The sequence below is a fragment of the Malaclemys terrapin genome, chromosome 2, assembly GCF_027887155.1.
Source record: "Malaclemys terrapin pileata isolate rMalTer1 chromosome 2, rMalTer1.hap1, whole genome shotgun sequence".
Taxonomy (NCBI): Eukaryota; Metazoa; Chordata; order Testudines; family Emydidae; genus Malaclemys; species Malaclemys terrapin.
The window spans coordinates 267,245,312-267,259,085 of NC_071506.1; positions in this window are offsets into that span (position 1 = coordinate 267,245,312).

A 13,774-nucleotide genomic window follows, 5' to 3' on the forward strand; every position below is an offset into this window, starting at 1 on the left:
AATCCTCAGTTCCATTCTGTAGCAGCTAGCACATACCTGGGCTACAGTGTTTACTCCAGTGTGTGAGATAGGAGTAAGACACCTGACCCACAGTCCCCAACTTGTGGTGTTTGGGGATAGTAGGGCTATGTAAATACCCCACGCCAGCTCACCCACAATCCCACCTTCATGGAATTGGTCCCATGGTCACTATTGCCTGCTGTCCATTTCTTAGTCAATGGACTCATGGCGTTTCTAACCTATTTGTCTCCTTAGGCAAGATTTGCCCAATGAAAGTAAAATGAAATATAGATTCTTCTGAGTTATGTACTTTTTGCTTCAATATTGAAACTGTTGAAATATACATTGGCTCTATGTGTAGTATTACCACACAACAGGGTACATGGTTATGAGATCATCACACATCAGGCATACAGCAAGTAAGGAAAATGACTCCCGCATGACCCATGCTGGGCCACAGCCAATACATACCCTGATGGGTGTTTTTTCTCCTTTATAAAATGGGGACATGATATTTAAAGCTTTAGCAGGAAGTATGCCTGACATTTTGGAGGCCGCCAGATTTTTCACTCCAAGCAAGAAGTGCTGAGCACTATGAGTGAGGTTAGTCAACAGTCTCATTATGTGCTGGTATATTTGGAAGATGGGTTGCATGACAGTGTAAATATGGCTCCTTCAGCATAAGCTTTTCTATGTGGGTGGCCTGAACTGCCACCAGGACTGTCAAGGCAACCAGTAATTTCATGCAATCAGTGTTCCTGTGGTAACTTCATTATTTGTGTAGAGACAACCAGAAAGAGGCCCCCACAAGAATTAATTCTCTCTCCAGTCCTTTTCAACATCACAAGCAACCACTAGGTGAACTGGTCAGATGACATGGACTCAAGAGCCAGCAATACGCAGATGGTACACAGCTGTAACGATCCTTCACTACATACAACCACACCATTACCACCAAGCTGGCCAGTGCTTGGATGAGATCAGCTCATGGATGCAGAACAGCGCGCTGAAGCTTAACCCGAGCAAAAGGAGATGAAACTGATGGGCAGAGGAGAATATTTTGAGGTGTTTGCAGCTATGATACAGTCTCCTTTGATTGATGGTTCACATCCACAATTGATCAGTTCAATCCATAGTCTAGGAGTACTCTTGGATTCCTTGCTGATGCTGAGCTCTCACATTACAGTGGCTGCACATAATGCTTTTTACCATCCCTGTCTAGGAAATGCTCTCCCATCCTGGCAGATGAAGACATGGCTTTCGTTATTCATGCCATCATCAACTGGACTACAGCAGTGTAATATACCAGGGCATGAAATCTTAAGCACTTCGGAAACCCAACTAGTACAGTGCCTCTTCTCAGCAACACAGGCTACCATGAGCACATCACTCTTGTCCTCCATTCTCTCCAATGGCTTTTTATAGAATTTTAGATCAAGCTCAGGGTCTCAGTCCTTATCTTCAAAGGGCTCCATGGCCTGGGTCTAGGATACCTGATGCTCCAGAACAAAGAACATGGTTGACAAGTTTGTTCCTCTGGCACAATCGAACTCTCAACAATAAGAGTAAAGCATGTCTGTGCAGGAGACAGAACTTTCTCTGGGGTTGGTCTGAGACTTGGCATGAGCTCCCCCAAGAACTAAGGGCCATCACAAACCTCACCACTTTCTGCTTCAAGCACAAAGTGCATTTCTTTGATTTGCCTTCTCTAACATGTAGCAACAGCACAGGGGAGCATCAGGTTATGTACTGGTTGGAGTTTCCCTAAATACTTAAGGTTTCATGCCCTGGGTATATTACATTGCTCTAGTCTGGCTCTGTGCAGAGACCCAGCAGTCAGCACCTCCCCTCCTGGTCATGCCTGAGACAGCAACACAGGGCAGCCCTGTGGCCAGATTCCACTGCCTGCACAGGAGATAACAGGCTGGGGCACTCACATCCCTGCCCAGTGGGGACCCTCTGCCACACTCCCAGTGCTGTAGGCTGGGAGGGGAGTCCCCAGCTCCCTGAGCTCCCTGCCCTGGGGTGAGTAGCAGCAGGTATGGGGCTACAGCCCAGATACCAGGGCTTTCCATGAAGAGTGGGGGTGCTTGAGGGCCCATGGGGCTACACGATACCTTCCCTTGTGCTTTCCACACTACAACCTGCCCTGGCATGGGGGACTCAGGCTCAGCATATCCCAGCACTTCCTTCTGTGCCTGCAGACCTGCCTGTGGCTGGCTCTGCCCTCTGCAAATCGTACAGCAAGCCAAGCTGTGCTCCACCATCTTCACTCTGGGACAGGCGCCCTACTGAAAATGGGTCCTCTCACTAGGCTCCCTCTTTAGGAAAATTCTGATTGTCACCGTGAACAGGTATATTTATTTAATAACAATAAAAATCAAACTGTACTATAATAAAACCACTGCACACACTTCTCCTTTTGGGGAGAGGATGAGCGAACAAATGCCATGTGACCAATGTTAGTCATGTTGCTTATGGTGAGAAGCGTTGTATAAAAACCTATAGAAAAGAGAATTTTCCTCTGTTTTTTCTCCAGCTTTAAGTAATTTAGCATTTACAGTGTGGCATATGCAGAATCAGCAATCTCTCAATTTGCTGAGACAGAGTTTTCCAACGCAGAGTCTTTTTCCTAGTTTGAATCAATTTTTTTCTTAGGAATGACACTCCTTGATGTTGAAAATTGGAGAAAAGCCCCCTGTAAATTAAGGGTGTCTGAACTGAGTTATGAACCCTAAGATCTCTCCTTGTCCCCCTTTCTTTATAATTAAATATTAATGTTTATTTATATTTGTAATCCTCCCGACAGTGATGCAAGAGTGTGAATGTCAACCTCAGGGCAGACTGTTAAAAATCAGGGCACAAACTCTAATTGGTTGTGAACTCTAAACTTAGATTTCACTAACCAACTGCACCAAGTGCAAACTCCTCAGGCACTTTAGCAGCCTTAACCCGGTGACACAGACAGTTTCCTTGGGTACTCTGATCTTTCTTGCCGCCCATGAGTTATGCTTATAAGAAGCACACAGGATCTTTTTCAGGGGAAAAAGCAATAAGCCTCGTTTATTGAAGATACAACAATTAGCGCGCGTGCACAAACACACACACACACACTCTCTCTCTCTCTTATAGTTAGCAGTCTAGAGTCCAGATCAATCTAGTGGCCAGCTAGGTTGATCCTGGGTAGGTAGGAGCCGGGTTCTGTGGGTCGCGACACGATGCTCCAGGGAAGTCTTGGCAGGACGAACCCAAAGTTTCATGGCAAGGCACCCTGTTTATACAGTGATTTTTCCTTCATTGGGACCAATGAGTTTTTCACCATCATGCTGTAATCAATTGTTGCTTGAAGAGTGCTCGTTTTCTTAAATTGTCCTTCTCATCCTTTATCTTGTTCTTTCATCAAGTCACTCAGGGAATTATCCCATGCTGGTTTTGATCACAGCTATCTTGTCCCCATTGATAGCTTCCTGTCTCATCTTTTGAGTTGTCAATCTGCCCTTCTCTGACATTTCAATAGGGGCGTGTTGCAGCCTCCTGGCGCCCTTGCGTCTGTCTTCGGTTCCTCCCTAGAACATCTGGTTCGGTGATGGCCTTCACACTTATCTCTTAACACACACATTCCTCATTCACACACAGAACAGAACTAATTTACACAGAACATTTTGAACAGGAACATCAAGTTGCAATGCAAAAGAAAAGCAATCGTTGCATTCTTTTACTTATTTTAAAATGCAAAACCTACAACAAAGTGGTGACCTTGAAAGGTCTGTTACTGTCTTGAAATCAGCTCAGACACAGATTCTGGCTGTTGTATTTCTACCAATGGCACATTAGACCATTCCTTTCTGCTATTCCAAAAGGGTGGCTGGCAGGATATGGTCAAATCATACATCAATACATTTAATACATGCTACAATCTTTATCCTTCAATCTAAATTATATAAAATATAAACATAAAATCCTACTACTACACACGTAAGTGTATCTCTGTAATCAATGGCCCCTTACACCAAGAATCTCAGCAATATTCAGGTAACTCCTGATCCCAAAGGATCAGTCACTTACCCCATGTCAATTGTACTTTTTAAAGACTCACACTAAAGACAATGCTCGTAGCCAATCCTGTAATAAATTATATGAAGCTTTATTAAAGAGAGAGTTATTTACAAGATTAAAGCAAGCAAGTAGACACATGAATGAGTTACAGTCTTAGGTTTCAAAAGGTAATATAGACTTCTATAGTCAGCAAGCGCTATTTGACCTTTAGGGCAAACCCAGACTATGCAGCTGGGGATCTCTTGCTTATGCCTAGAATCACTTCCCCTGCCCCTCCCACCCTGAGTCCAAGCAGTATAGAAATGCCTAGTTCCTTTTGTTTGGGGTTTTTAATCCCCCTCCTGCCATGTGCTCTGAGCTGCAAACTCAGCTGATGGGTGGAGTCCACTTGCATGAGTCATCTTCATGAGGATGAAAGCAGAACTACAATAAGAGTCTTTAGTCTTTTTGTTGATGGTGTCTCAATCCAGATGTAAGGAGTTTCCAGTTGTAAGATCCAAACCTAGCTCATCAGGTATCAATGGGTCTCCTCTTTTAGAAGAGGCATAACAATTTCTGTAGAAAAGCAACTCTTCACACTAATTAACATCCTGCTCCTGTATGGTGATTCATGCGGTCACAGAGGCTCACAATACATCCACTCAAATCCTGCATTACTATACGGAACACAGATATTACAAGCAAGATTAATGCAGCAAATCACAATCATTCAATAGAGTCCAAACACTTTCTTATACTTCTATTACCTATTTTATCAATATTAACCCACCAGGGACCAAAATAGATTCCAGCTATGGATCTGTCAGTGTCCAGCTGAGACATGGGGACCATGACTTGAGTGGCCCCTGGTCTGCCAGCATCACAGTGTAACAATAGCACCTAGAGACCCTGAGAGGAGATTGGGGCTAGGCACTGTACACACACATAATAGCAAGACAATCCCTGCCCCCAAACCCTCAATTCTCTAGGTATGATGCAATGCCAAGTGGATAAAACAACTAAACAGGGAAGGAGTTGGGGGAGGGAAACTGTGAAACAATCCTGGTTAACTTAATAAGAAGCAGTAGCAGCACACCCTTCTGCCTAACCATTGCAAGCATCACAGCAGAGAAGCATCTGAAAGAGTACAAAGTATGGCTTCACAGATTTGTACAAGTAGCTGCCCCCAAGCACAGAGGGCAGCATGGGCAAAAAAAGCACAAAAACACTGCAGGGAAAATTGCCCTAACGGGAAGACTGGCATACTTGGCAGAGAAGAGGCTGGCATCAACAGTTTAACACCATATAAGAGGTGATATGTGAGGCAGGACTAAGCTATGGAAAGATTTATAGGCAAAAATCATGAAGTTTGTGTTTGATGCAGTGGCGAAGAGGGAGCCATTGGTATTCAGAAACTAGAGAGGCTCTTGAAACTGGAGCACACAGTTTCTCCTTGCCTAGCACTTTCCCCTTCAAATGGATGCCCAACCCACTGTAGGCATTCTAGGCTTCTGTTTGTCACTAGTGTCTGTGCGTTTTGGAGTCTTCCAAGTCACCACAGCCAGTTGCATTGAAGTGCTCCATGGGTCCAGCTGTTGGTCCAGATGTCTGAGATGGGGAGACTCTCTCAGGCTTGTTGGCAGATGGGAGAACCGTAGACTTTTGGGATGGCTCACTTTGGGGATTAGTAAACCTGGTAGGATAGAACAGGAAAGTACTTGATGCATCAAGCTCACCAGGCAAAGCCCCACCGCCAACGGTGCTGGGGACAGGAAGAGGGATTGTTGGGGCTGGGGGGGGGGCTCATCTGTGTGTGGACATGCATAAATGATACTGTCATTGGCTTCTTCAAATCTGAGATGGGTGAGAGTTAGCTGGTCGGAATAGGGCACCTGATCCAGCCCCCTGGGACAGGAGCCACTGCTTCAGGAGTGGGGGCAGGGCTTAGCACCCCCAAAGAATATTATCAGCCAAATATGCCTCTGTCTTCTCGGCTAACTATTTGCCTCCATTTTGGACCGAAATTCCAAAGGCTGGTGGCAAAAGAATAACAAAAGATGGTTGTTGACAAAGTGCTGTCCCATTAGGGTGACTAGATGTCCTGAGTTTATCGGGACAGTCCCGATTTTTGGGTCTTTTTCTTATATAGGCTCCTATTATCCCCCACCCCCTGTCCCAATTTTTCACATTTGCTGTCTGGTCACCATATGTCCCACTAAAAGGGAATAGCTCTAAACAGTAAACTGACTCCCAACCAGGAGAACTTTCAGGGGCACGAAATCAGCTGGCAGGGGTCTCTAATCTGCTGACAGAAGATACTGAAAGTTATAAAAGAGCAGGAGCTGCTCTTTTTAGGGGCCGTTTTTCTTCAGCTCAAGAGACGGGAGAAGCAAGCCAGCAGGTAGGTGCCACTGGCAGTTGAGACGGTGGGAGGCCGGGGAGCACTGCTTCCTTCCCTGAACACAGATGGTCCCCAAGGACTCCAAAGGGAAGGGTGAGTTCCAACTCTGAGGAGGGGGTGCCAGACAGAGGATCTGCATCCTGGCTGTGCGCCTAAGGACCCCAAGACTGAGGCAGTCGCTGGACTCCATTAAAGCTGTGGACTCTTAAAACACTTGGGGACCCAGTGGCTGGGTTCTTTAACAACAGTCTAGTGAGGGCTGGGGTGGGGGTACTCAGCTGGTACCTATGACAGTCACAACAAAGGAGCATCCTTTTGAGAGAAGTTACTCCTTCATGCATCAGGTGAAAATAGCCTTTAGTCATAAGAAATAAATCCCTATTACTGTAGGATAAAACATTTTGGTACTCGGGTCTTTAACTTTTTCACCTGATGTCAGCACTTAAAATGACGGGTGTTGCTATATCATGAAAATAATGTGGCATCATTCCATGAGGTATAAGCCACTCACATAGTCCCCAGCTTTCTGGATTAATTTTTATGATATATGAAGGTCAGATATGGATAAACCCAACAGAATTGAAGAAATGTTGGGAAAAGGCTACATTAGAGACATATTAATATAGTACTCCTGACATAGTAATGATTATGGCCTTTCTTGCATGCTGCTTAATGTAGCTAGTTTTTCTATTTACAGATAGCAGTTATTTTTGGAATTAGCAAAAGGCTAGGAGATGCATCAAAGACTGTTCTTAAAGTTAAATATAGTACAACCAGCAAAGCAGTTCTGGAAAGTATCATTTAATTAAACACTACCATTAACTTCTTGTTGATAGCTTATCAGAAACAATTAGGTCTGAAATATTGGTGGTACACTGAACATTTCAGAATCCAAACAGACTCGTAACAGAAATATTTAAAGCACAAAAAGGAAAAGACATAACCAGCTTTCATGCTAGTCTCCTGAGCATCTCTACAATTTTTCATCAGAATTCTATTAATACGTGCTGCCCAGCCAAGTCTCTTGAATCCAGCTGCATTTACGTACATCCAGACTCCTCTTTGTAATTCAGGCCCAGATCCTCAAAGGTATTTGGGCTCCTAATTTCCATTGCTACAACAATGCATAGTGAAATCAATGGAAGTTAGGAATTTAAATACCTTGGAGGGTCTGGGCCTAAGAGCCTAGATTGAATGGATGTTTGTTGATGCAACTCAAGCAAGAACAGCCAACTCCGTGTGCCCTGGGAGTTTTCCATGGAGTACCAGCAGGGACTTCACTGATCATACCTCATCTGTGGACCAGTTTGAGAATAGCTGCTGTGGATTAATCCACAGATCTGGCAGCGGTTCTCTATTAGTTGCATGCAGAGCTTCATCAGCAATTATGCTGAACATTCCACTTTCATTAACTTGATCTATGATTTGCTTTCTTATCCATAGGCCCACACCAGATATTAATTAATTCTGTATAGTTTTTGATCAATTGGTAGTATTACATGAAGTATTTACAAACTGTCTCTGCAGCACTTTGCCTCCTTCATCAATCCTGAGCCCTAGCAAGGCTTGAAAATGACCAGGATTCTCCTCTGGTAAGAGATTAGTCAAATCACCATGGTTATCCCTTAGTCTCACATTTGTTCTCACTCAGAGGGTCAGATCCTCAGCTTGTGTAAATGGACAGAGCTCCACCAATGATGTCCAGTTAGAGCAACTGAGGAACTAGCCCTGTATTTTTAGAACATTTTTGGTTTCAGTAAAGAACAAAATTGTCAGACACATAGATGGACATAATTTGTTGGGGAAGAGTCAACACGGTTTTTGTAAAGGGAAATCATGCCTCACCAATCTACTAGAATTCTTTGAGGGGGGTCAACAAGTATGTGGACAAGAGGGATCCAGTGGATATAGTGTATTTAGATTTTCAGAAAGCCTTTGACAAGATCCCTCACCAAAGACTCTTAAGCAAAGTAAGCTGGTATGGGATAAGGGGGAAGGTCCTCTCATGGATTAATTGGTTAAAAAATAGGAAACAAATGGTAGGAATAATGTCAGTTTTCAGAATGGAGAGCGGTAAATAGTGGTGTCCCCCAGGGGTCTGTTCTGGGACAGTCCTGTTCAACATATTCATAAATGATCTGGAAAAAGGGGTAAACAGTGAGGTGGTGAAATTTGCAGATGATACAAAACTACTCAAGATAGTTAAATCCCAAGCAGACTGCAAAGAGGTACAAAAGGATCTCATAAAACTGGGTGACTGGGCAACAAAATGGCAGATGAACTTCAATGTTGATGAATGCAAAGTAATGCACATTAGAAAACATAATCCCAACTATACATATAAAATGATGGGGTCTAAATTAGCTGTTACCACTCAAGAAAGATCTTGGAGTCATTGTGGATAGTTCTCTGAAAACATCCACTCAATGTGCAGTGGCAGTCAAAAAAGCAAACAGAATGTTGGGAATCATTAAGAAAGGGAGAGATAAGAAGACATAAAATATCATATTGCCTCTATATAAATCCATGGTACACCCACATCTTGAATACTGTGTGCAGATGTGGTCACCCCCATCTCAAAAAAGGTATATTGGAATTGGAAAAGGTTCAAAAAAGGGCAATAAAAAATTATTAGGGGTTTGGAATGGCTTCCATATGAAGAGTGATTAATAAGACTGGGACTTTTCAGATTGGAAAAGAGACGACTGGGGGGTGGGGGGGATATGATAGAGGTCTATAAAATCATGACTGGTGTGGAGAAAGTAAATAAGGAAGTGTTATTTACTCCTCATAACACAAGAACTAGGAGTCACCAAATTAAATTAGTAAGCAGCAGGTTTAAAACAAACAAATGGAAGCATTTTTTCACACAACACACAGTCAACCTGTGGAACTCCTTGCCAGAGGATGTTGTGAAGGCCAAGACTATAACACGATTCAAAAAGGAACTAGATAATTTCATGGAGGATAGGTCCATCAATGGCTATTAGCGAGGATGAGCAGGGACGGTGTCCCTAGCCTCCGTTTGCCAGAAGCTGGGAATGGGCAACAGGGGATGGATCACTAGATGATTACCTGTTCTGTTCACTCCCTCTGGGGCACCTGGCATTGGCCACTGTTGGAAGACAGGATACTGGGCTAGATGGACCTTTGGTCTGACCCAGGGTTGTGAATTCAATCCTTGAGGGGGCCACTTAGGGATTTGGGGCAAAATCAGTACTTGGTCCTGCTAGTGAAGGCAGGGGTCTGGACTCGATGACCTTTCAAGGTCCCTTCCAGTTCTAGGAGACAGGATCTCTCCATTAATTTAGGGAAAAAAAATTAGACCCAGTATGGCTGTTCTTATGTTCAGTTATTTGTTATGGAAGTGGTGGTTAGGTTACCTGACCTGTGACAGGTCGGAAAGAATAGTAGTCTCTATTGGAAGGAGCTGGTCTAGTTAAGAGTGGAGTTTCAGTAGCACAGCGGTGCTCTCAATTCATGACTGGGCTCCCATTGGTTCCTGTCCTGCTCTTCCCTTTTCCTTTAAATGGGCAGGATATTCGTGTTTCACTGCAGTTTAACTGAAAGTACTAAAAGTACTGGATCTCTGCCCTGTATGGATATTACAAAAAAATCCCATCCTAGAAACCCACACAATTCTCCTCCAGTCATTTGTCCATATACTATCCTAGGAAACAACAACAAAATGGCACGTCTCTGTGAAATACCAGCACCATTCACAATCACACAGGAGATACTAAAAGAGATGCAGGTAATTCTAAAAAGTTTTTAGAAAATTTCGGAGAGATTTCTTTTTTTTTTTTTTTAAGTATACAGTTTTGCATGAACAAGAAAAGGTGATCACTGTAGTTATCCTTAAAGGTACAAGGATTAAGAGACCCAAAATAAACAGGTTTCCTGTTCCACAGATGTCTGCCATAATAAAATGTAGGGAAAAGGATTTACACTGGAATGCATTACCTAGGGAGGTGGTGGCATCTCCTTCCTTGGAGGTTTTTAAGGCCCGGCTTGACAAAGTCCTGGCTGGGATGATTTAGGTGGGAATTGGTCCTGCTTTGAGCAGGGGGTTGGACTAGATGACCTCCTGAGGCCCCTTCCAACCCTGATATTCTATGATTCTATGATTTGAGGCTAGAGCCTCGCCAGTAGCTGAAACTGTGCTGTGTAGGGTATTTACACCATTTTGTTTTCCATCACAGCCCCATAATTCATGAGGATGGTTTGTTTTTATTATAGTCCTAAAAATCCCCAATCAAATATTGGGGCCCTACTATGCTAGGAATACTGCTTTTTCAAGTTTCCATGTATAATCTGCATAGGAGCCAAGATCAAATATGATACACATTCAGTTTAGTTAAAGCATTTGTGCAAAACATCTGTGAAGGCCCAAATAGTTTAAGTTTCAGTGAATTCTTTATGTCCTGCTAAATAAATAACCAACAGAAGGCCTCATTCAGATGGGTGGAATGGATGCCAGCCAGTGAAATGCCTCCTCGTATTCTTATGCAAATTATCTACTTTTTCCCTCTATGCCGTAGAGACAGCAGATTTATTGTTTGAAGAGATTTCCACAAGTAATGTGTGACTCTGACAGGGAAGTTACTAGTGTTGCAGGTGACATTTCACTGAGATAATGTAAGATAATTTTGTCTTAAGCAATTGGGGGAATGGCACCAAGGGATACCGATTAGATCTGATAAAAATGGAAACAGCTATTGAATCATGGCAAAAATAAGGAAAAAATCATAAACACATTTTATAGCAACCGAACATAGGGTCAGGGCTGCTGAGAGCGGGTTCGGGCCCTGGTGAAAAAAAATTTTTGGGCCCCCCAGCAAGGGGGGGACTGGCTAAACAGGGCCAATGAGACGGGGGGGGGGGAAGCTGGGCCCAGAATTTTTTCGGGCCCCCCAGCAAGGGCGGACCGGCTAAACAGGGCTGATGGCAGGGGAGGGGAGAGCCAGGGAAGCCGGGCCCCGGGCCCCCTTCTGGATCGCTGGGCCCTGATAATTTGTACCGGTTCCCCCACCCCCCCACCCTCGTTGGCCCTGCATAGGGCAGGAAGTTTTGAAACTGAAAAAATAATTGCTTTACATTTTTTTTAGCTAATCCTCTGAATGTCTTCAACTGCCCTTACTACTTCCACAATGTGGCCAGTGATCAAGTTCCCATATGACCCTGTAATGTTGCTACAATTTGTTCAATGGCTCACCTAAATATTTCCTCTAAAACAGCTCTCTTTTTTTTACCCCCAGATGTTATAACGGGCAGTCCTGACACCAGCTACAAGGGACAGTTGAGTCACAGAATTCACACCAGGATTGAATTTGACTTAATAGGAAATCTAAACTTCCAACATCACATGATAGTTTAAATACAACACTCCCCATCTCTGCCCCAGTGGTTCATACAATAATCCAGGAAGCAGTGATTGAAGAGCCACAGGGAAGCCCTGGCTTAAAATTCAAGCGTAACAAATTTATTAGAGCATAAGCTTTCGTGGGCTACAGCCCACTTCTTCGGATGCATAGAATGGAACATATATTGAGGAGATATATATACACATACAGAGAGCATGAAATGGTGGGAGTTGTCTCACCAATTCTGAGAGGCCAATTAAGTAAGAACACCACTAGCTGTCACCTTCAGCCCCCAACTAAAACCTCTCCAGTGCATCATCAAAGATCTACAACCTATCCTGAAAGATGATCCCCTCACTCTCACAGATCTTGGGAGACAGACCTGTCCTCGCTTACAGACATCCCCCCAACCTGAAGCAAATACTTACCAGCAACCACACATCACTGAACAAAAACACTGACCCAGGAACCTACCCTTGCAACAAAGCCCGATGCCAACTCTGCCCACATATCTATTCAAGTGACATCATCATAGGACTTAATCACATCAGCCATGCCATCAGGGGCTCGTTCACCTGTACATCTACCAATGTGATATATGCCATCATGTGCCAGCAATGCCCCTCTGCCATGTACATTGGCCAAACTAGACAGTCTCTACGCAAAAGAATTAATGGACACAAATCTGACATCAGGAATCAGAACATTCAAAAACCAGTAGAACACTTCAACCTATCTGCTCATTCAATGACAGACCTGCGGGTGGCAATTTTGCAACAAAAAAGCTTCAAAAACAGACTCCAATGAGAAACTGCTGAGCTTGAATTGATATGCAAAATAGATACAATCAATTTAGTTTTAAATAGAGACTGGAAATGGCTGAGCCATTACAAACATTGAATCTATCTCCCTTTGTAAGTATTCTCACACTTCTTATCAAACTGTCTGTACTGGGCTATCTTGATTATCACTTCAAAAGTTTTTTTTCCTCTTACTTAATTGGCCTCTCAGAGTTGGTAAGACAACTCCCACCTGTTCATGCTCTCTGTATGTGTGTATATATATCTCCTCAATATATGTTCTACTCTATATGCATCCGAAGAAGTGGGCTGTAGCCCACGAAAGCTTATGCTCTAATAAATTTGTTAGTCTCTAAGGTGCCACAAGTACTCCTGTTCTTTTTGTGGATACAGACTAACACGGCTGCTACTCCGAAACCTTAAAATTCAAGCTTATGCTGGCTCTGTCATGAGATTACAGATACTGCGAATACACACATACTTATCACTACGCATGGGAGTAGTCTCACTGGCTTTAATGGGGCTACTCAGCTAGCGGAGTGTTAAGCATGCATATAAGAGTTTGTGGGTTCATGGCTCTATGTCCCTGACACACACTAATTTCAGCTAAGTTCTGAAACGGCTCAAGATCAAGTCTTGAAAACTCTTGCAGCTAGCTACATTTTTGCTGGCAGGCGATGGCCTCTGCAGGATAAAAAAACCAAAACAAATTTGACGAGCTCTTGAAAACCATTCTCTAACTAGCATACCACATGGAACCTATTAATATTGTGAAGCAGTGGGTTCTAAGTTAAGAGAAGAGCATGAAGGAAAAGAAACAGGCAGGAAAACGTACACTCCAAAGGCATATCTTCTTAAGAGCTAAAATGGAACTTCTTGAAGTTCTGTGAGAATTCATTCCTGTGCTTGCTTCTTCAAAGGGTAACATTCTCTACAATGAGCGTTCTCTCTCTCTCATGCTTCCATTCACTGAAGGAGGGTTTTGTTCTTCCCAATGGTGTAGGATAAGCTGTTTGAAAAGGGGATCATTGATGTTTAGGCTGTTTTTTTCAAAGATAAGCACACAAAACGAAGCCTACAAGGCACAGTTTGGCTGATGGTGTACTTGGGAAGTTTTGAACTTGAGAATAAGGTTACAGGCTTTATGCTAGATGTGTGCAATTTTGTCACAGGCT